Source organism: Bos javanicus, chromosome 15 (assembly GCF_032452875.1).
Source record: "Bos javanicus breed banteng chromosome 15, ARS-OSU_banteng_1.0, whole genome shotgun sequence".
Taxonomy (NCBI): Eukaryota; Metazoa; Chordata; class Mammalia; order Artiodactyla; family Bovidae; genus Bos; species Bos javanicus.
Window position 1 is genome coordinate 12,051,815 of NC_083882.1, and position 21,482 is coordinate 12,073,296.

The following is a 21,482-nucleotide window of genomic DNA, read 5'->3' on the forward strand; positions in this document are numbered from 1 at the left end:
TGAGATAAAAAGTTGATTCTAAGAAATAAGTGTGTAATTAGTGTAATGAAATTATGAAAATCTCATCACTGAAAGTAACCACTGTATGTGTATACCTGTGTGCTCAGCTATGTCCAACTCTTTGTGACCCATAGACTGTAGCCTGACAGACTCCTGTGTCCATATAGTTTTCCAGGCAAGAATACTTTAGTGGACTGCCATTTCCTTCTCCAAGGGATCTTCCCAACCCAAGGGTCAGTCTTGTGTCTCGTGTCTCCTGCATCAGCAGGCAGGTTCTTTACCAGTTGAGCCACTGAGGAAGCCCAAAAGTATCCAAGTAACATGTAAAATAGTCAATTTCTGTCAAGAACCTGGTAAATGGCAATCTTGTGCATGATGGACAGTAGCTCTGAGAAATCTAGCAACTCTAAAATCTTAACTTCTATGAATCAAATGGATTTATTAATGACACAAGGAAATAAGTGAATAACGCAAATGTAGGAAGAACCACTAAAATAAAAGATAGTGATGTTAAGGTATCATCTTCTTGTCTAGCTGTCTTTCTATGAAAAGGCATCAATAAAATGTTACTACTTTGGCAATTTCATCAAATTCCAAGTCCCATCACTCAGCCAGATCCTTGAGGATTTAAAGATGCTTATTTATGCATAGAGAGTTCACAAAAGACTTGATATTGTATTAATTTACAATGAAAAATAGAACTGTCATGGGTATAAGATAGGGAAATAAGTCTGAACAGTTTTCTCTGTAGGAAAGCCAAATGGAGAATGAATTTAGCAAAAAATGATATCTTGTTGAGCAGGAACAAGAAAGTATCACAAGAGGAAATAAAGTTTATCATTTGAATGTTTCAGTGCTTGTTAAGGCTTGGATGTTCTAATGCCAGTCTTCTCAAAAAGATGAATTTCCTCTCAACACTCTTTCCTATAGGGGTGTTAAGAACGTTGCCTCTGTGGCTGTTATTTTCTATGTTCCATTTCTTCCTGATGCTATTCTGATTAACTTGTTTTTTTATAAATACATAATGACTTCATTTTAACCTTGCTCTTCTTATGAAACATTCCCTTTGCTCAAATAGTATTTTTTATGAAATATAGTTAGTGTACAATATTGTGCTAGTGTTAAGTGCACAAAAAATGATGCAGAGAAAGAGAGAAAAAGTATAAATATATATCTGTCTCTTCTTGATATATGATAAGCTGACTTTAGAGTCTAGTTTTTCAGGGAAAAATGAGTTAAAGCAGCTGGCCGGCTGTACATTAATTTTTTCTGCCAAGAAGACACTCCTAGAGGCAAGAAAACAAGACAAGGAAGCATGCTTAATTTCCTTTTCTCCTGGACCTCTTTACAGAAAGGAGGGAGAGACTTCACCTCTGAAATGATCTCAGCATCAGTCCTGGTTAAGGATGTTCTATAACAAATAGAGATTAGGATCTTCAAGGCATGACTGGAGAATATCACCAAAACAGCACAGCTACCTAGAATTAAAAATGAAGATGTTTTATAAATTAAATACTTCTCATTATGTAAAAATATCTGCAAACTTAACTCTAACTCCTCATCTGTCTGAGACAGAGGTGCATGCTGTACACAGCAACAAGAACAACACATACAAGACTTGAAAGAATAAATATTGCTAGAACACTGTGGTTATTAATAAAACATAAAATACTTTCTATGTCACCTTTCTATATCATATTACCTAGTGAAACTGTTCAGGTTTATTGGAACTTCTTTAGTCATAGGATTAGTTAGTCATAGGATTAGTCATAGGATGTGTTAGTCATAGTGTTAGTCATAGGATTAGTGGTGCCATTCATATATATATATATATATATATATATATATATATATATATATATATAATACACACACAATTCTGTACAGTTATAACTCTTAAAGATACTACATAGTGGCAATAATGATCTCCCTTTTCTTTCCTCTATGTATTAAAGATGAAGGAGTAAGATTTATCTTATATCACCTTATCTAACTTGTTTTAGGCTTAGGTTGTCAAATCAGCCTTGGAGCCTCCCTCAGTGTCACAGTTTTCTGAGCTTATAATTTATGGTATCCTTGAAACTGCTTAGTAAATCTTGTTAGTGGGTAAGGTCTCTGAATTGTGTATGGCTGATTTGACAACCTAAGCCCACAAGTTAGATAAGATGATAGAAGAGAAATCTTATTCCTTCATCTTTAATACATAGAGGAAAGAAAGGGGAGATCATTATAGCCACTATGTAATATCTCTAATAGTTATAACTGTACAGAATTATGTGTGTGTGTGTGTGTGTGTGTGTATATATATAGTGATGTAGTGAAGTCGCTCAGTAGTGTCCGACTCTTTGCGACTCCATGGACTGTAGCCTACCAGGCTCCTTTCTCTATGGGATTTTCCAGGCAATAGTCCTGGAGTGGATTGCCATTTCCTTCTCCAGGGGATCTTCCCAACCCAGGGATCAAACCTGGATCTCCCGCATTGTACACAGACGCTTTACCATCTGAGCCACCAGGGAAGTCTATATATATGACATATATACATATATGTCATATATATATATATATATATATATATGACACCACTAATCGTGTGATGAACACAAAGAAGTTCAAATAAATCTGAATGGTTTCACTAAGTAATATGATATAGAAAGGTGACATAGAAAGTATTTTATGTTTTTATTAATAACCACAGTGTTCTAGCAATATTCATTCTTGAAGCCTTGTATGTCTTGAATCAGATTGATTATATTCTTTGAAGCCAAAGATGGAGAAGCTCTATACAGTCAGCAAAAACAAGACCAGGAGCTGACTGTGGCTCAGACCATGAACTCCTTATTGCCAAATTCAGACTTAAATTGAAGAAAGTAGGGAAAACCACTAGACATTCAGGAATGACTTAAATCAAATCCCTTATGATTATAGAGTGGAAGTGAGAAATAGATTTAAGGGCCTAGATCTAATAGATAGAGTGCCTGATGAACTATGGACGGACGTTCGTGAAATTGTACAGGAGACAGGGATCAAGACCATTCCCATGGAAAAGAAATGCAAAAAAGCAAAATGTCTGTCTGGGGAGGCCTTACAAATAGCTGTGAAAAGAAGAGAAGCAAAAAGCAAAGGAGAAAAGGAAAGATATAAGCATCTGAATGCAGAGTTCCAAAGAATAGCAAGAAGAGATAAGAAAGCCTTCTTCAGCAATCAATGCAAAGAAGTAGAGGAAAACAACAGAATGGGAAAGACTAGGGATCTCTTCAAGATAATGAGAGATACCAAGGGAACATTTCATGCAAAGATGGGCTCGATGGACCTAACAGAAGAAGAAGATATTAAGAAGAGATGGCAAGAATACACAGAACTGTACAAAAAAGATCTTCATGACGAAGATAATCACCATGGTGTGATCACTCACCTAGTGCCAGACATCCTGGAATGTGAAGTCAAGTGGATCTTAGAAAGCATCACTATGAACAAAGCTAGTAGAGGTGATGGAATTCCAGGTGAGCTATTTCAAATCCTGAAAGATGATGCTGTGAAAGTGCTGCACTCAATATGCCAGCAAATTTGGAAAACTCAGCAGTGGCCACAGGACTGGAAAAGGTCAGTTTTCATTCCAATCCCAAAGAAAGGCAATGCCAAAGAATGCTCAAACTACCGCACAATTGCACTCATCTCACACGCTAGTGAAGTAATCCTCAAAATTCTCCAAGACAGGCTTCAGCAATAGGTGAACCGTGAACTTCCTGATGTTCAAGCTAGTTTTAGAAAAGGCAGAGGAACCAGAGATCAAATTGTCAACATCCGCTGGATCATGGAAAAAGCAAGAGAGTTCCAGAAAAACATCTATTTCTGCTTTATTGACTATGTCAAAGCCTTTGACTGTGTGGATCACAATAAACTGTGGAAAATTCTGAAGGAGATGGGAATACCAGACCACCTGACCTGCCTCTTGAGAAATGTGTATGCAAGTCAAGAACTGGACATGGAACAACAGACTTGTTCCAAATAGGAAAAGGAGTTCGTCAAGGCTGTATATTGTCACCCTGTTTATTTAACTTATATGCAGAATACATCATGAGAAATGCTGGACTGGAAGAAGCACAAGCTGGAATCAAGATTGCTGGGAGAAATATCAATAACCTCAGATATGCAGATGACACCACCCCAATAGCAGAAAGTGAAGAGGAACTCAAAAGCCTCTTGATGAAAGTGAAAGTGGAGAGTGAAAAAGTTGGCTTAAAGCTCGACATTCAGGAAACGAAGATCATGGCATCTGGTCCCATCACTTCATGGGAAATAGATGGGGAAACAGTGGAAACAGTGTCAGACTTTATTTTTCTGGGCTCCAAAATCACTGCAGATTGTGACTGCAGCCATGAAATCAAAAGACGCTTACTCCTTGGAAGGAAAGTTATGACCAACCTAGGTAGCATAGACATAGTAATGTCTCTTCAAAAGCAGAGACATTACTTTGCCAACAAAGGTTCCTCTAGTCAAGGCTATGGTTTTTCCTGTGGTCGTGTATGGATGTGAGAGTTGGACTGTGAAGAACGCTGAGCACAGAAGAATTGATGCTTTTGAACTGTGGTGTTGGGGAAGACTCTTGAGAGTCCCTTGGACTGCAGGAAGATCCAACCAGTCCATTCTGAAGGAGTTCAGCCCTGGGATTTCTTTGGAAGGAATGATGCTAAAGTCGAAACTCCAGTACTTTGGCCACCTCATGCGAAGAGTTGACTCATTGAAAAGACTCTGATGCTGGGAGGGATTGTGGGCAAGAGGAGAAGGGGACGACAGAGGATGAGATTACTGGATGCCATCACTGACTTGATGGACGTGAGTCTGAATGAACTCCGGGAGTTTTTTTGGACAGTGAGGCCTGGCGTACTGCAATTCATGGGGTCGCAAAGAGTCGGACATGACTAAGCGACTGATCTGATCTGATGTCTTGAGTGCCAGATCAATAATATTTGTAAGAATATGGTCTTATTTACCTATAAGGAGATGTATTGTAGAACTACATAGCATTTAAACTTGATATAATACAAAGCTCATCCATCCTCCTTAATTTACAGCTCAGAAGTCAATACCTTTGCAATTTAGTTACATTGTCCAGTATAACACAACCATTAGCGCTAGGGATAGATCTATATCCTAGATTTCTGACTTTTACTATTATTTCCACTATGCTGTGTGCTCAGCCATGTCTCTTTGCCACCCTATGGACCATAAACCACCAGACACTTCTGTCCATGGAATTTTTCTAGGCAAGAATACTGAAGTGGGTTACCATTCCCTATTCCAAAAGATCTTCCCGATGCAGGGATTGAGACCACGTCTCATGCATTGGCAGGCAGAGTCCTTCAAAGCATAAAGCTCTGAATTCACGTTTGTCAACATGGTGTTGGAGAAGACTCTTGAGAGTCTCTTGGACTGCAAGGAGATCCAACACAGTCCATTCTAAAGGAGATCAGCCCTGGGTGTTCATTGGAAGGAATGATACTAAAGCTGAAACTCCAGTACCTTGGCCACCTCATTCGAAGAGTTGACTCATTGGAAAAGACTCTGATGCTGGGAGGGATTGGGGGCAGGAGGAAGAGGAGATGACAGAGGATGAGATGTCTGGATGGCATCACCTACTCCATGGACATGAGTTTGAAAGCACCCCGGGAGTTGGTGATAGACAGGGAGGCCTGGCAAGCTGTGATTCATGGGGTCGCAAAGAGTCAGACACAACTGAGCGACTGAACTGAACTGAACCTCATAATTATGAAGGGTGGGTCTATGAGGAAATTGTAAAATATGTAAAGGATTTTTATGATGTTTTGCTTTCATTTCCTTTCTTTTTTCTTATTTTCTCTTTGAGAAACAATGTTTGTTGACTCTCTCACCCCTCTAGACATGTTACTGTGTGATTTGTATCTAGAAACCAAAATACATTTTGTCAGTTTTCTATGTCTAAGCAATTTTCTTGAACAGTATAATTAATTTGTAAGAACACATCAGCCAACTGTAAAGTTTGCAATTTCAAATTGCAATTTGAAAACTTGTTAAAATACAAGATTTACCATAAAAGTAAAAATGATAACAATAGCAACCAAAGCAATTGAAATCTAACATGTAATAAATTACAGCTAAGTTATTAGGAAAATTATAATTAATGATGTGTCAAGAACTTTCAGTATGAGATCATTCTGCAATGTGTTCATAAGTTGAACATAAAATGATTAATTCTGGTAAGTATAGTTGTTTTTAAGAAGAAAACATAGACATTTTCTATGGATGTACAAAATAGAAATTATCTCCAAAAAGTGGTTTATTTCTTTACTAGCAATAAGGTTCTTTCTTCAATATATATAGTATACTGTTATATATTCAATAGGTCTAGATATTTTAATGAGTTAAATTTTAACCTAATTTTAATTCTCTCAATTAGCTATTCATTTCTATATTCAATTTTAAGCCTAATATCATATAAAGTTATATTTGAGCCAAGTCATATAGTGTCAGCTGGTGTATATGTAACAAGCCTAGCTCATTTAAAATATTAATAAACTTTATACATACATATATATATGTGTGTGTGTGTATGTGTATGTGTCTGACATGGGGCAAATGATATAGAAAATAAGTCCTAACATACTAATATGAAAACAAAAGACTCCCCTAAAAATGTGCAAAAGGCTCAAAAGTCACCTCACAAAAGAAGATATAGGAATAACCAACACATTAAAAAAATTATCAGTGTCACTGGTATCAGGAAAATAAACACTGAAACTACATTTTGATACCATGTGAAACCAACTATAAGAAATAAATAATAAGAAAGACTGACATCACTAAATAACAGTAAGAATGTAGACCATATATTACTGGTGGGAACATAAGTGATATAATTCCACTTATGTAAAGTTTAAGAACAGGAAACATTATCCTCTGAACTAGAAATTAGAAGAGTTGCAGTCATTTCAGAGAGTGAAGGTGATAATTTGGTTGGATAGTATATTGGAGACTTTTTTGAATAAGGGAAGTGATTATAACAAATGTGATCCAAGTGTGGTTTACATGAATGAATGCATTTAGCAAGACTCACTGAATTTTTTGCTTAAAATCTATGCACTTAATATAAATTATACTTCACACTTATGAATACTTGTTCACCTTACATCTTCCAAACTAAACTGCATTTTCATGAAGACCAGACTTATACCCCATTGCCTAGTATAACACCTTAGGCTAGTGGACAAATGTTTATTGAATCAATGGATGAGTTTGATGGACTAATCTTGATGAATAAAGACAGTAAGAGGTTGATTATGATGTGGTTTTGGTTTGAAAAAAAATTTGATGGATATCAGGATTAATCAAATACATTTGATTTGAGAAATAGTAGAGGAAAATTTTGGAGAAAGCAATGGCAACCCAATCCAGTACTCTTGCCTGGAAAATCCAATGGACGGAGGAGCCTGGTAGGCTGCAGTCCATGGGGTCGCTAAGAGTGGGGCACGACTGAGCGACTTCACTTTCACTTTTCACTTTCATGCATTGGAGAAGAAAATGGCAACCCACTCCAGTATTCTTTCCTGGAGAATCCCAGGGACAGAGGAGCCTAGTGGGTTGCCATCTATGGGGTCTCACAGAGTCGGACACAGCTGAAGCAACTTAGCAGCAGTAGCAAGGAAAATTTTAATCTTCAAAATTATTTTGAAGACAGAAATTTAACTTTTAATATGCTGAATTTAGATAAATGTATAACACATAAAATATCACACAGAATAAGTATCTTAATTTCTATTATTTATTCCATAATAATCCAGAAAACAAGTAAATATTTCAATCCAGCTCGGGTATTCAGAGTTGCATTCTTTTAGCACAAAGGCATTTACTGAGAATAAACATGGAAGTATCTGCCAAACATTGGGCAAAAGTCTAACATCATTATTCTTACCCAGTGCAGTTTTAACAAAGAATTATTAAATATATAGACAAATAAGGATGTGAGAGTTGGACAATAAAAAAGGCTGAGAGCCAAAGAATTAATGCCTTTGAACTGTGGTGCTAAAAAAGACTCTTGAGAGTCCCTTGAATGATAAGGAGATCAAGCAGTCAATCCTAAAGCAAATCAATCCTGAATATCCATTGGAAGGACTGTTGCTTAAACTGAAGTTTCAATACTTTCACCACCTGATGCAAAGAAGGGACTCATTGGAAAAGACCATGATGCTGGCAAAGATTGTAGGCAGGAGGAGAAGCAGACAACAGAGGATGAGCTGGTTGGATGACATCACCAACTTAATGGATATTAGTTTGAGCAAACTCCAGGAGATGGTTAAGGACAGGCAAGCCTGGTGTGTTGTACTCCATGTGGTCACAAAGAGTCAGACATAACTGAGTGACTGAATAATATTTGGACAAATGAGTCTAGAAGATGATCAAATTGAAAATCAGTTATTGATTGAGAAGAGTTAAGAGTTCTCTTTTTTTATCTTTTTTAATTTTAAATTTGTTATTTTAATTGAAGGATAATTGCTTTACAAGATTGTGTTGATTTCTGCCAAACATCAACATGAATCAGTCATAGAGTTCTCTTTTAAAATAAAAAATAAAAAAAAATAAAGATAAAAAAGAACGCACAAAATTTGCAATAAGTAAAGTAATTCTTCTCATTAAAATTAACTCACACTACTAAACATTCACTAAACTTTCAGATTACTTATTGAAATAAGTAAATAATAAATAATAAGATTACTTAGTGCTCAATAATTTACAATAATGGTACTATATGTTGTGTGTACTGTGCTTAGTTGCTTGGTTGGTCCTATTCTTTGCAACCTCATGGACTGTAGGCCATCAGGCCCCTCTGTCCATGGGGATTCTCCAGGCAAGAATATTGGAGTGGGTTGCCAAATGATACATAACTCATGCCTCTAGCATTGGGGTTAACTCCATTATTCAATCCACCAGAATTATGGATAGATATAAAAAAAATGAGAAAGTCTCTTTCAAGGCTTTTGGAAAATAGAAACAAAGCAAAACTATTCTCTTTATGGATAAGAACAAAATAACACATTTCCCAAGTTGGTGATGACAACCAATTTATTACTCTAAAGTGAATTAATCTTATTACAAGGTTAACCCACAGAAAATGCAAGAAAGGAGTACTAAATAAAATATGACTTTCTGATGCTTCTGCTTACACACAGAATCAACCAATCTGTGAGTATGTCTTACCTGTGGAATTATAATTGGAGGTAGAAATTCTCCTTATTGGTTAACAAGCATGTCAGAGTTTCTGCCAGAAATGTCCTAACTGATCCAGTTAACATAATTCTCATCTTACTAAAAGGAAAATAGATATTCACTCTTTAATGACAATGAAATAATGCTACTATGGGAAAAACCAAGTACAAGTGTTTTTATTTACCTTCAATCTTGTTGAGATAACCCCTCCCAAGTTGTCAGGGTTCAGTTAGCTGCCTTAAAGACCTGTCCCACAAAAAAAAACACCTAATCATGGGACAAAGACAATCTTGCATTGAACGACTGAATGTATGCCCATTACACCATACCTTCCAGCTGATTTTCTGAAATTTGACTTTAAGTGCTTGTTTACATCTTTCCCCAGAACTAACAGTTAAAACCCAATTTTGATTTAATATCCCAGCTAAAGTCAGTCACATCAGAAGTGTAAAGGCCCTGACTGTTAATTTTCACAGATACTTATCCTCATAGTACTCTGTACAACTCCCAGATGTGACCACATCAATGCCATTTTGTCCCATAACAAACATTTCCTCTTTGTCATCAGCCATATTTCTCATAAAAAATCTCTATATCTGTATACATTTTTACAAAGTTCCTTTAATAGTCTTGCTTTAATTGAAACACATCTGTCCCCTTAAAATACTATGTGCTCTATATCCCTCACGATCACAGGCTATTTCAATTATTGCCTCTTCATGTGGGCTAAGTCACTTCAGTTCTTTCAGTCTTTGCCACCTATGGACTGTGGTATGTCAGGCTTCTCTGTTCATGGGATCCTCCAGGCAAGAATATTGCAGGGGGTTGCCATGCCCTCCCCTGAGTCAGGGATCGAACCCCAGTCTCCTGTGTCTCCTGCATTGCAGGTGGACTCTTTACTCCGGAGCCACTGGGGGGCCTCTTCATATCCCCATGTATTTTGTGTCCTAGATTTGAAGATATTATTCTTCCTGCAATTATATTGCTTTTTTCCAAAATATTTTTCTTTACTCTTTCAAAACCCTAAGACACTTTAAGCACACACTGTCAAATTAAATACAGTTGCATTTTCTAGGAGTCATCTTTTCTGCAAACAAACGTGTGTGATTCTCAGAATTTCTGTAATAATTTGCTAGCCCATATTAGTAAATGTTATATCATTTGCACGTGTGTATGCATGCTAAGTCGCTTCAGTCCTGACCAACTCTTTGGGGCCCCAGTGGACTGTAGCCCACCAGACTCCTCTCTTCATAGAATCTTCCAAGATAGAATATTGGAGTGGGTTTCCATGTCCACCTCCAGGGGACCTTCCCAACCCATGAATCAAACCTGCATCTTCTGAGGTTCCTGACTTGCAGGTGCATCCTTTACTGCTGAGCCACTGGGGAAGCACTGTTATGTCATTTAGTGAGAACTATAAATGACATCTGGAGAAGGCAATGGCACCCCACTCCAGGACTCTTGCCTGGAAAATCCCATGGACAGGGGAGCCTGGTAGGCTGCAGTCCATGGGGTCACTAAGAGTCGGATACTACTGAGTGACTTCACTTTCACTTTTCACTTTCATGCATTGGAAAAGGAAATGGCAACCCACTCCAGTGTCCTTGCCTGGAGAATCCCAGGGACAGCAGAGCCTGGTGGGCTGCTGTCTATAGGGTCACACAGAGTCGGACACGACTAAAGTGACTTAGCAGCAGCAGTAGCAGTAGCATAAATGACATCTACATATATATTTAAATATAAAATACTGCAGGACACAACTAGTAATAACTGGAAAAGTATCATAGATACTTCAAATACTAGCTTTAAAGATGACCTTGAAGATAATTTATTTTAAACATCTAGTGAATAATAATAATTCATACACTTGAACACATTTAAGACCAGTATATTTGCATATTTTAAAACATATATAAATGTTCTTTTTTCAAATACAATTTAAACAAAGTTAAATGTGTTTATTTAGCTCACAATTTTAACATTTAATGTCCCTTGAAAAATACCACAATGTCCATACTTTAGGAAGGGATTTTCAAAATTATTTGACTAGGGAATTCTTAATTTTCAGAGAAAATTTCCAAGGGACTGTTGGATATTTATTAACAGATGCTTATCTAGTCTTACCCCTTCATAAAAAATGTGCATGATGAAGACTAGAAGATGAGGTTCTTTGAGGAACTATTCAGTTCAGTTCAGTTCAGTTGCTCAGTCACATCTGACTCTTTGCTACCCCATGAACCACAGTATGCCAGGCCTCCCTGTCCATCACCAACTCCTGGAGTCCACTCAAATAGATGTCCATTGAGTCGGTGATGCCATCCAACCGTCTCATCCTCTGTCGTCCCTTTCATCTCCTGCCCTCAATCTTTCCCAACATCAAGGTCTTTTCCAATGAGTCAGCTCAGGTGGCCAAAGTATTGGAGTTTCAGCTTCAACATCAGTCCCTACGATGAACACCCAGGACTGATCTCCTTTAGGATGGACTGGTTGGATCTCCTTGAAGTCCAAGGGACTCTCAAGAGTCTTCTCCAACACCACAGTTCAGAAGCATCAATTTTTCACCGCTCAGCTTTCTTTATAGTCCAACTCTCACATCCATACATGACTACTGGAAAATCCATAGCCTTGACTAGATGGACCTTTGTTGGCAAAGTAATGTCTCTGGTTTTTAATATGCTGTCTAGGTTGGTCATAACTTTCTTCCAAGGAGCAAATGTCTTTTAATTTCATGGCTGCAATCACCATGTGCAGTGATTTTGGAGCCCCCAAAAATAAAGTCTGACACTGTTTCCCCATCTATTTCCCATGAAGTGATGGGACCAGATGCCCTGATCTTAGTTTTTTGAATGTTGAGCTTTAAGCCAACTTTTTCACTCTCCTCTTTCACCTTCATCAAGAGGCTCTTTAGTTCCTCTTCACTTTCTGCCATAAGGGTGGTGTCATCTGCATATCTGATGTTATTGGTATTTCTCCTGATAATCTTGATTCCAGCTTGTGCTTCCTCCAGCCCAGAATTTCTCATGATGTACTCTGCATATAAGTTAAATAAGCAGGGTGACAATATACAGCCTTGACATACTCCTTTTCCTATTGGGAACCAGTCTGTTGTTCCATGTCCAGTTCTAAGTGTTGCTTCCTGACCTGTATACAGGTTTCTCAAGAGGCAGATCAGGTGGTCTGGTATTCCCATCTCTTTTAGAATTTTTTTTATATATTTTTACCATGTATATTTATTAGATTAAAAAGTATCTATAGTAGAATCATAATAGATAAAGCAAAGGCTTTTTTCACAATTCTCAAACACACTTCATACAATAATATTACACAATAAGGAACATACTTAATACAATCATAATATTTCAGTGTATTTTCTTAATTTTTTAGATATCTTAATATGTTTTACTAGTTTGGAGTTAGTATTCCTAGGGACTTTCTGTATTAATTTATTGCTCAAGGACTATAATATACATCTATTATCTTTGAAAACATACTCAACATCACTAATCATCAGTGAAGTGCACTTCAAAACCACAGTAAGATATCACCTCATACCTCTCAAAATGGCTATTATCAAAAAAAGAAAAAATCAGATTAAAAAAATTGCTGGCAAGGATTTAGAGAATAGAAAATACTTGTGTAGTATTGGTGGGAGTGTAACTTGGCATAGCCAACATGGAAAAAACTACAGAGCTTCCCCAAAAAATGAAAAATAGAACTACCAGGTGACCCAGAAATCCCACCTCTGGGTATGTATTTGAAGGACACTGAAACACTATCTTGAAGCTCTGTCTGTACCTCAGTATTAGTCATAACATAATTAACAATAACCAAGACATGGATAAATAGATAAGTAAATTCTTAAGTGAAAATGGCCTATGGTTTTCTTTTATTGGACTAAAAATCTTTGAAATGTATTCCAAATAAATTGAAATGTACTGAAATAAAAATCTGGCAGTCTTCATCAGGCTTGGAGATTAAGATTATATGTGCTTCCTAAAAAGAGATGCTCTGAAGTAATTTAAGTAACAACGAAATTATTTGGCGTTTAAAGATTATGTGAAATCTCTTTATGAAAACATTTGACTTAATGATTCTTTGTGTGTTAGTTTTTATGCAATAATTCTTTAGCCTTTTCATTTCTTTTATAATAATTAGCTTGTTTAGACTTTCTGTCTCTATTAGGATCAATTTTGGAAGCTTCTCTTTGCCTGAAAACATACCCATTTCTTCTATGTTTTCATGTTTACCTGCACAGAGTTGCACAAAGTCCTTTTTTCTTAAAAATTGTTCTCTCTGTTTCTATGTGATTTTCCTCTTATTTTTGGTTTTTCTCTTTTTAAATAGTAACTTAGCTAATGGTTTATCCCCTTTAATGCAATTTCTCTCTTGTAATTGTGTGTGCTTGCATGCTCAGTCTCTTCAATTGCATCCGACTTATTACGACTCTGGATTGTAACCTGCCAGGCTCCTCGGTCCATGGGATTATCCCAGGATGGGTTGCCATTTCCTCCCCCAGGGTGTCTTCCCAACCCAGAGATTGAAACTGTGTTTCCTGCATGCTCCTGCATTGGCTGGCAGATTCTTTACCACTTGAGCCATTTCTCCTTTTTTAAAGCTTTAAAGTTAACTAATGGTTTATGTATTTTGTTGTATTTTTCAAATAACCTGCTTTTGGATTTATTGTGCTGGCTGTGCTTAGTCACTTAGTCGTGTTCAACTCTTTGTGAAACCATGGACTGCAGCCCGCCAGGCTCCTCTGTCCATGGAATTCTCCAGGCAAGAATACTAGAGTGCGTTGCCATGCCCTCTTCCAGGGGATCTTCCCAACCTAGGGATCGAACCCTGGTCTCCCACATTGCAGGCAGATTCTTTACCATCTGAGCCTCCAGGGAAGCCCTTGGATCTATTAGTTCTACTCTTTTCTGTTTTCCAAATCATTATTTTGTAATTTTATCTTTATTAATTTATTTTGTTTTAAATTTATTTATTTTAATTGGAGGCTAATTACTTTACAATATTGTATTGGTTTTGTCATACATCAACATGAATCCCCCATGGGTGTACACATGCTCTCTTTCGAATTTTCCACAGTTTATTCTGATCCACACAGTCAAAGGCTTTCACATAGTCAATAAAGCAGAAATAGAGGTTTTTCTGGAACTCTCTTGCTTTTTCAATGATCCAGAGGATGTTGGCAATTTGATTTCTGGTTCCTCTGCCTTTTCTAAAAACAGCTTGAACATCTGGAAGTTCACGGTTCATGTATTGCTGAAGCCTGGCCTAGAGAATTTTGAGCATTATTTTACTAGCATGGGAGATGAGTGCAATTGTGCAGTAGATTGAGCGTTCTTTGGCATTGCCTTTCTTTGGGATTGGAATGAAAACTGACCTTTTCCAGTCCTGTGGCCACTGTTGAGTTTTCCAAATTTGCTGACATATAGAGTGCAGCACTTTATAGAGTGCAGCACATATAGAGTGAGGAACAATTGTTACAGTATATAAGTAACTATGCTCAAGTAAATATTAGATATGATACATTTTTGAATTTGTGTAGCATTTTAGAGTGCCCAAAATAAGGTTTAATAATTTACCACTAAATCTACAGAAAGGTCATTAAATTTATTATTATTTCCATTACAAATATGTTGCTATTAACTCCATACTAGTTTCAAAGTAGTAAAATGACTTACCTAAAGTACTAGCTCTAACAAATAGCAAAAGTTCCAGGAATTGAAATTATTGTGTCTTATTGATTTTATTACAATGAATGGCTTTTTCTGAGAGAGAGATAGAGACAGAGAGGGGGATTTCTTTTCTGTATGAAAAAAAAATGGTTTATAAAATCTAAAATGATTTCAGAAGAAAATAATGTGTTAGCTGCTCAGTCATGTCTGATTTTGTGTGACCCCATAGATTATAGCCCACCAGGCTTCTATGTCCATGGAATTCTCAAAGCAAGACTACAGGAGAGGGTTGCCTTGAAGGGAATTCAATTCCCTTCTCCATTGGGTCTTCCTGACTCTGAGATGGAACCTGTGTCTTCTGCATTGCAGGTGGATTCTTTACTGTCTGAGCCACCACTGCAAATTGGGCTTCCCAGATAGCACTAGTAGTAAAGAACCTGCCTGCCAAGCAGGAGACATGAGATATGGGTTTGGTCCCTGAATCAGGAAAATCCCCACAAGGAGGGCATGACTTCTGCTCAAAGATGCAGAGAGCAGGAAATAGGGTTGCTACTTAGGGAAAATATAACTAGACAGACATCAACTTTATGATTTGTTGAGTATATCAAAGAATAGAGGTCACAAGGCCTTAATTTGGCCTAAAGTCTATGGAGAGACAGGTGACTGTGTGGCGTGGGTGTGGTGTAGGAGCCATGAGCATACACTTGTATGATACAACTAGATATAAAAGAGTTCAACTAGAATAGCTCATTAGTTGGTGAGTTGATGAACACAATGTGCAGGATGGCAGAACTGCATGAAGACTTTAATGCATTGAGGGCTATCTGAGCAAGAAAAAGTTATTCTTGGCTCAAGTTCTAACTAATAAAACATAACTTCACTTAAGGCTTAGCAAAAGGAAAGATTTACTTGTTTCCAGATGTTAGAAACTATCTCCATTTCTGTTGACCTATATGAATTATCTTCCTTCAATAAAATATTACGAAATGTATGAAAGACCAAAAAAAACAAAACTTCCAAGAGACAATGCAATCATCAGAATGAAAATAAGAGATAAAACAAATATTGAAATTATTTGAAAATGAATTGTAAATAACTATGATTAGCATGTTAAGTTCCTAAAGGAAAAGTGTCAGCATGCAATATTAGATGGGTGATCTCAGAAAATATATGGACCCATGTGAAAATCAAGTTGGAATATTAGGGGAAAAAAAAACTTAGTAAAAAGGATTTTCAGTACTTCCATCACCACCCTTGACATAGATGAAAAGAACCAGGGAACACAAGAATTCAGTTCAGTTCAGTTGCTCAGTCATGTCCAACTCTTTGCGACCCCATGAATCGCATTTCGCCAGGCCTCTCTGTCCATCACTAACTCCCGGAGTTCACCGAAACTTATGTCCATTGAGTCAGTGATGCCATCCAGCCATCTCATCCTCCATCATCCCCTTCTCCTCCTGCCCCCAATCCCTCCCAGCATCAGGGTCTTTTCAAGTGAGTCAGCTCTTCGCATGAGGTGGCCAAAGTATTGGAGTTTCAGCTTTAACATCAGTCCTTCCAATGAACACCCAGGACTGGTCTCCTTTAGGATGGACTGATTGGATCTCCTTGCAGTTCAAGGGACTCTTAAGAGTCTTCTCCAACACCACAGTTCAGAAGCATCAATTCTTCAGTGCTCAGCTTTCTTCACAGTCCAATTCTAACATCCATACATGACCACTGGAAAAACCATAGCCTTGATTAGACAGAACTTTGTTGGAACAGTAATATCTCTGCTTTTTAATGTGCTATCTAGATTGGTCATAACTTTTCTTCCAAGGAGTAAGTGTCTTTTAATTTCATGGCTGCAATCACCATGTGCAGTGATTTTGGAGCCCCCCAAAATAAAATCTGACACTGTTTCCACTGTTTCTCCATCTATTTCCCATGAAGTGATGGGACCAGATGCCATGATCTTATTTTTATGAATGTTGAGCTTTAAGCCAACTTTTTACTCTCCTCTTTCACTTTCATCAAGAGGCTTTTTAGTTCTTCTTCACTTTCTTCCATAACGGTGGTGCCATCTGCATATCCGAGGTTATTGATATTTCTCCCGATAATCTTGATTCCAGCTTGTGCTTCATCCAGCCCAAAGTTTCCCATGATGTACTCTGCATTAAGGGAACACTATAGATAAGCATAAAATATCCAGAATGAAATAAGAGAATGAAGAGTGAAGTAAGCAACACAGAATATCTGAGAGCAGTGGTACAATATTGAATATTCTAAAACATGTATAATTAGAATCTCAGAAGGACACAAAATAGAAGTAGAGATTGAAGAAAAAGTATCTGAGACTTTCAAAAATTAATGACTGACACAAAATCACAAGTCCACAAATTTCTGAGAGCACTAAGGAAAAAAAAAAAAAAACAGCAATACAACAACAAAGATAACAACAAAAACAAAATGAAGTCAAACTGTTAAAAAAGTCAAATATGTAATAGCCTATATGGGGAAAGAATCTGAAAAAGAAAAAAAAATATATATATGTGAAATTATTTGTTGGTCCCTTGTGTCCAACTTTGCTACCCCATGGACTATAGTCCACAAGGCTTGTCTATCCATGGCATTCTCCAGGCAAGAATACTGGAGTGGATTGCCATTCCCTTCTCCAGGGGATCTTGCCAATCTAGGAATTTAACCCAAGTCTCCTGCATTGTGGGTTGATTCTTTACTGTCTAAGCTACCAGGGAAGCTTGTATATGTAAATATATGTATATGTAAAACTTAATAACTTTATTGTACATCTGAAACTAATACAACAATATAAATCAACTATACGCCAATAAAATAGAAAAAAAAAAAGATAAGCAGAATAGTTTTGAAGAAAGCTTGAAAAAAAAAAACACATTATATTCACAGGATAAAAGATAAGCTTATAAACAGCTTCTCATCAGAAACCCTGAAGTCTAAAGACAATAGTGACATCTTTAAAGTGTTGAGAAAAACAGCAACGACAATTGCAACAGCAACTCAGAATTTCATACTCAACCAAAATTCCATACTTTCATAAATGGAGAAGCCAAAACTCCTTATACAATTAAAAACTGAGAGAATCGTTACTAGCATACCTGATTAGGCATATGATTAGAAATTTAATAAATTGGTTACTTAGATAACAAGATACTGATAAGTCAATAGTGAAGCAATCTATGTTTTAGCAATAATGTGGCTATCATTTCAGGGCTCAAGAGACAAGAGCAGATCATGGCTCTGAATAAAGAATAAAGAAGCTCTGTTGTCCAGCAGGAACCAAAAGCACGTGGCATTTTAGAGAAGCCACAGTCACACGTACAGATGCTTCCTGAAATAGCATCTCCCTCTGGGAATTTAATTGGCTAACTCAAACTGGCAGAGAGTCAATTCCCTCTGGGAATTCAATAAGCAAGATAGGGTAAATTAGCCTAGAAAATACAGACTGCAACATTCAACTCTCAAAGATAAAAAATAAAGAGTGAGAATTGCATCTGAGAGGAAAGAGGAAAATGACCTATTCCGTTCACATTTAAAATATTTTTCTGCATCCATTTCAGCACAGTACTCAAACTCCTAAACAAACATCATGTCTCTGCCTAATATTGCATAACTATATTTCCTAAAACATAACTACTCTCCTCTCTCTCCAAAGTCTCATCAGCTACTAGATTAATTTCAATAATTTGGGATCTCCAGGTATTATGAAAGCTTCCTTATCAAATCCACATATACTTCTTACAGTCTTGTGACACACAGACTAAATTGAAAATTTAAACATCCTTCATACTCTTCAAGCATAATAACAGGACAAAAGAAGGGAGACAGACATAATTAGCCAATATATACAGGCTAATGTAGTATACAGGCATATATGATCTCTTTCTGTGTCCTTGTTTCTCTCAAGCACACACACACACACACACCTGCTAAATTCCTTATCGCTTCATTTCTATTATTTCCCTTAAAACTGTAAGTAACACTTCCTTTTTCTTTTTTTAGTATATAACTTTATTTATTTGTTTGTTTATTTTTGGCTGTGCCAGTCTTTGCAGTGGGCGTGGGCCAGTCTCTAGTTGTGGTGTGTGGTCTTCTCATTGTGACAGCTTCTCTTACTGCAAACATGTGTTCTAGCGCTCATAGGCTTTGGTAGTTTTGGTTCCTGGGCTCTAAGGCACAGGCTTATTAGTGTGGTGTGAAGGCTTAGTTTCTCCCAGACACGTCGGATCTTCCAGGACCAGGGATCGAATCCATGTCTCCTGCATTGGCAGGTGAATTCTGCACCACTTAGCCACCAGGGAAGCCCTGTGTTTCCTTTTTCTACCATTTATGCCTCCTTGGTGGAGAAGGCAATGGCAACCCACTCCAGTATTCTTGCCTAGAGTATTCCATGGACAGAGGAGCCTGGTGGGCTGCTGTCCTTAGGGTTGCACAGAGTCCAACACGACTGAAGCGATGTAGCATGCATGCATGCCTCCTTGGCCCTCAGACAGCACCTCAGTTGATCATGATTTTCTTTCAAACTCATTTTAAGTTCAATTCACTCCTGAGAGGTCTACAATATTTAGTTGTCCTGACTTTATCGAGTTGTACTTCTTAATGTTTGATTTTAGACATGGCAGTAATCAGGAGAATCCCAGTGACTCTTCTAGGTTCCACAAATAGATCCACAATTACATTATGGTAACAAAAACCTCAGTTATCCCTGAAAATTTATTAGTCATCCGAGCCAATACACACCTTGTTTTTGACTTATTGAGCACCAGTGAAATAGCATAAGCACCTAAGAAATCTAGGCTAACAGGAAGAATTTATGGAATCATTCAAAAGCAGTAAATGTTTCTATCTATGTGTAGGAGACTTTGTTAAAAATGCTGTTGACAGTTTACATAGTGATTCTCACTTTTAGAATATTAACCTTGATATTTCCTAACTTTGAATTCCCTATTGTTAAACCTTTAGTGTTTGTCTAATACAACCTTTATTTTGAAGTCAGTTAAAACAGATAAAATTGTGTAAACCACTAACTATATTTCTTTCAATAAAAGATAATAAACTATACACTATAGATTTAGGTGAACCCTTTTAGCTGTGAGAAGTTTGGCTTATAAACTTCAACTGGTCTCTCTTATTGACAGCTATTCCTGATTAGGTTAGCTTTAACTGTTGGCATTAACTGCAGCTCTTTTAATTAAGTCTGCTTGGAAGTCACAGGGAAGAATATACTGAAATCCATCAGAAACAAGATACTTCAATAATAGCTAAACAAATGCCATAATTTTTTTTAGAAACCACCCAAACTGTCAAAGTATGATAATCTTTTCTTCCTAGAATGTAATGTTTACAAAGAATAAAATTCAATATGATAGCATTTAGTGACTTATTAAAATGTCACATTTTAGTTAAAAAAAAAAAACAGAATTAGAGAAAGCAAGATTATTGAGATTGATATGCTTCCCATAATAGCTGGGGAACATGGATTTTCCATTAGGTGAATTAGATTTTAAATGCCTTAGAGGGAGAGAATTACAGTTAGTAAATATAAAATCAAAGAAAATACCTGTGATATAAATAATTTCTTAGTTTTTTAGTAAACATATATTTTTCATGAGATTTTCTTGAAAAAGAATAACCTATAGTCTATGTCCTAACTGAAATATGATTCAGTTACTGCAGATCAACCTTAAAGTTGCTTTATTATCCTTCTTGACTATTCCTGCATGTCTAGGGAATGCAAATGAGAACGAGTGGCCTTTAATTAGGAGATAAAAGGGTGCATTTCCTAAAACAAAAGCATGTGGCAGGATTATTGACTCCATTTTGCCACCAGCTCAGGACATTGGCTGATGGTATTGATTGCTGAAATACTAACAATAATGGGACCATAAAAAATGCAATTGTCTATTGCTATCATGCCAGTATCAAGCAGTACTAAAACAGACTAATTGCCTTCCAACATTTGAAAACTACAACAATCAAATATGTTCCATCAGTGATTTATAGTATAGCAGGACTCCATTTCTGAGGCTTTTCCTACTTTATTCTTAAATTTAAAACATATTTAATATTAGATTGATGGCAATTCATATGAAACATAAGCTTCAAGTACAAACTATTCAGAATTTTGCTGCTACCAGAAAGAATGAAAATATTAGTTTGAAATATCACTGCTTGATATAATGTAATAATAATCTATTGTTCTCTGCTGCTAGTCATAGATTCCAGTAAGGGAGCAAGCTATAAAATGCAAACTTCTTCCCCCTGCTCTCAGATATTCATGAATTTCATTTTATTTCATAAATTTTATAAAGTAGAAGAGAATGGAGATATAAAAACAGACAGATCTTGCAAAACTAACAACATTATACTGAAATTCAAAAAAAGAAAAAGAATTCTAGACTAAGTAAGAAGGGTGAAAGAGGAAAGTAGAAAAAGCTGTCTTAAAACTCAGCATTCAAAACACTAAGTTTGTGGCATCCAGTCCCATTGCTTCATGGCAAATAGATGGGGAAAATGTGGAAACAGTGATGGATTTTATTTTCTTGG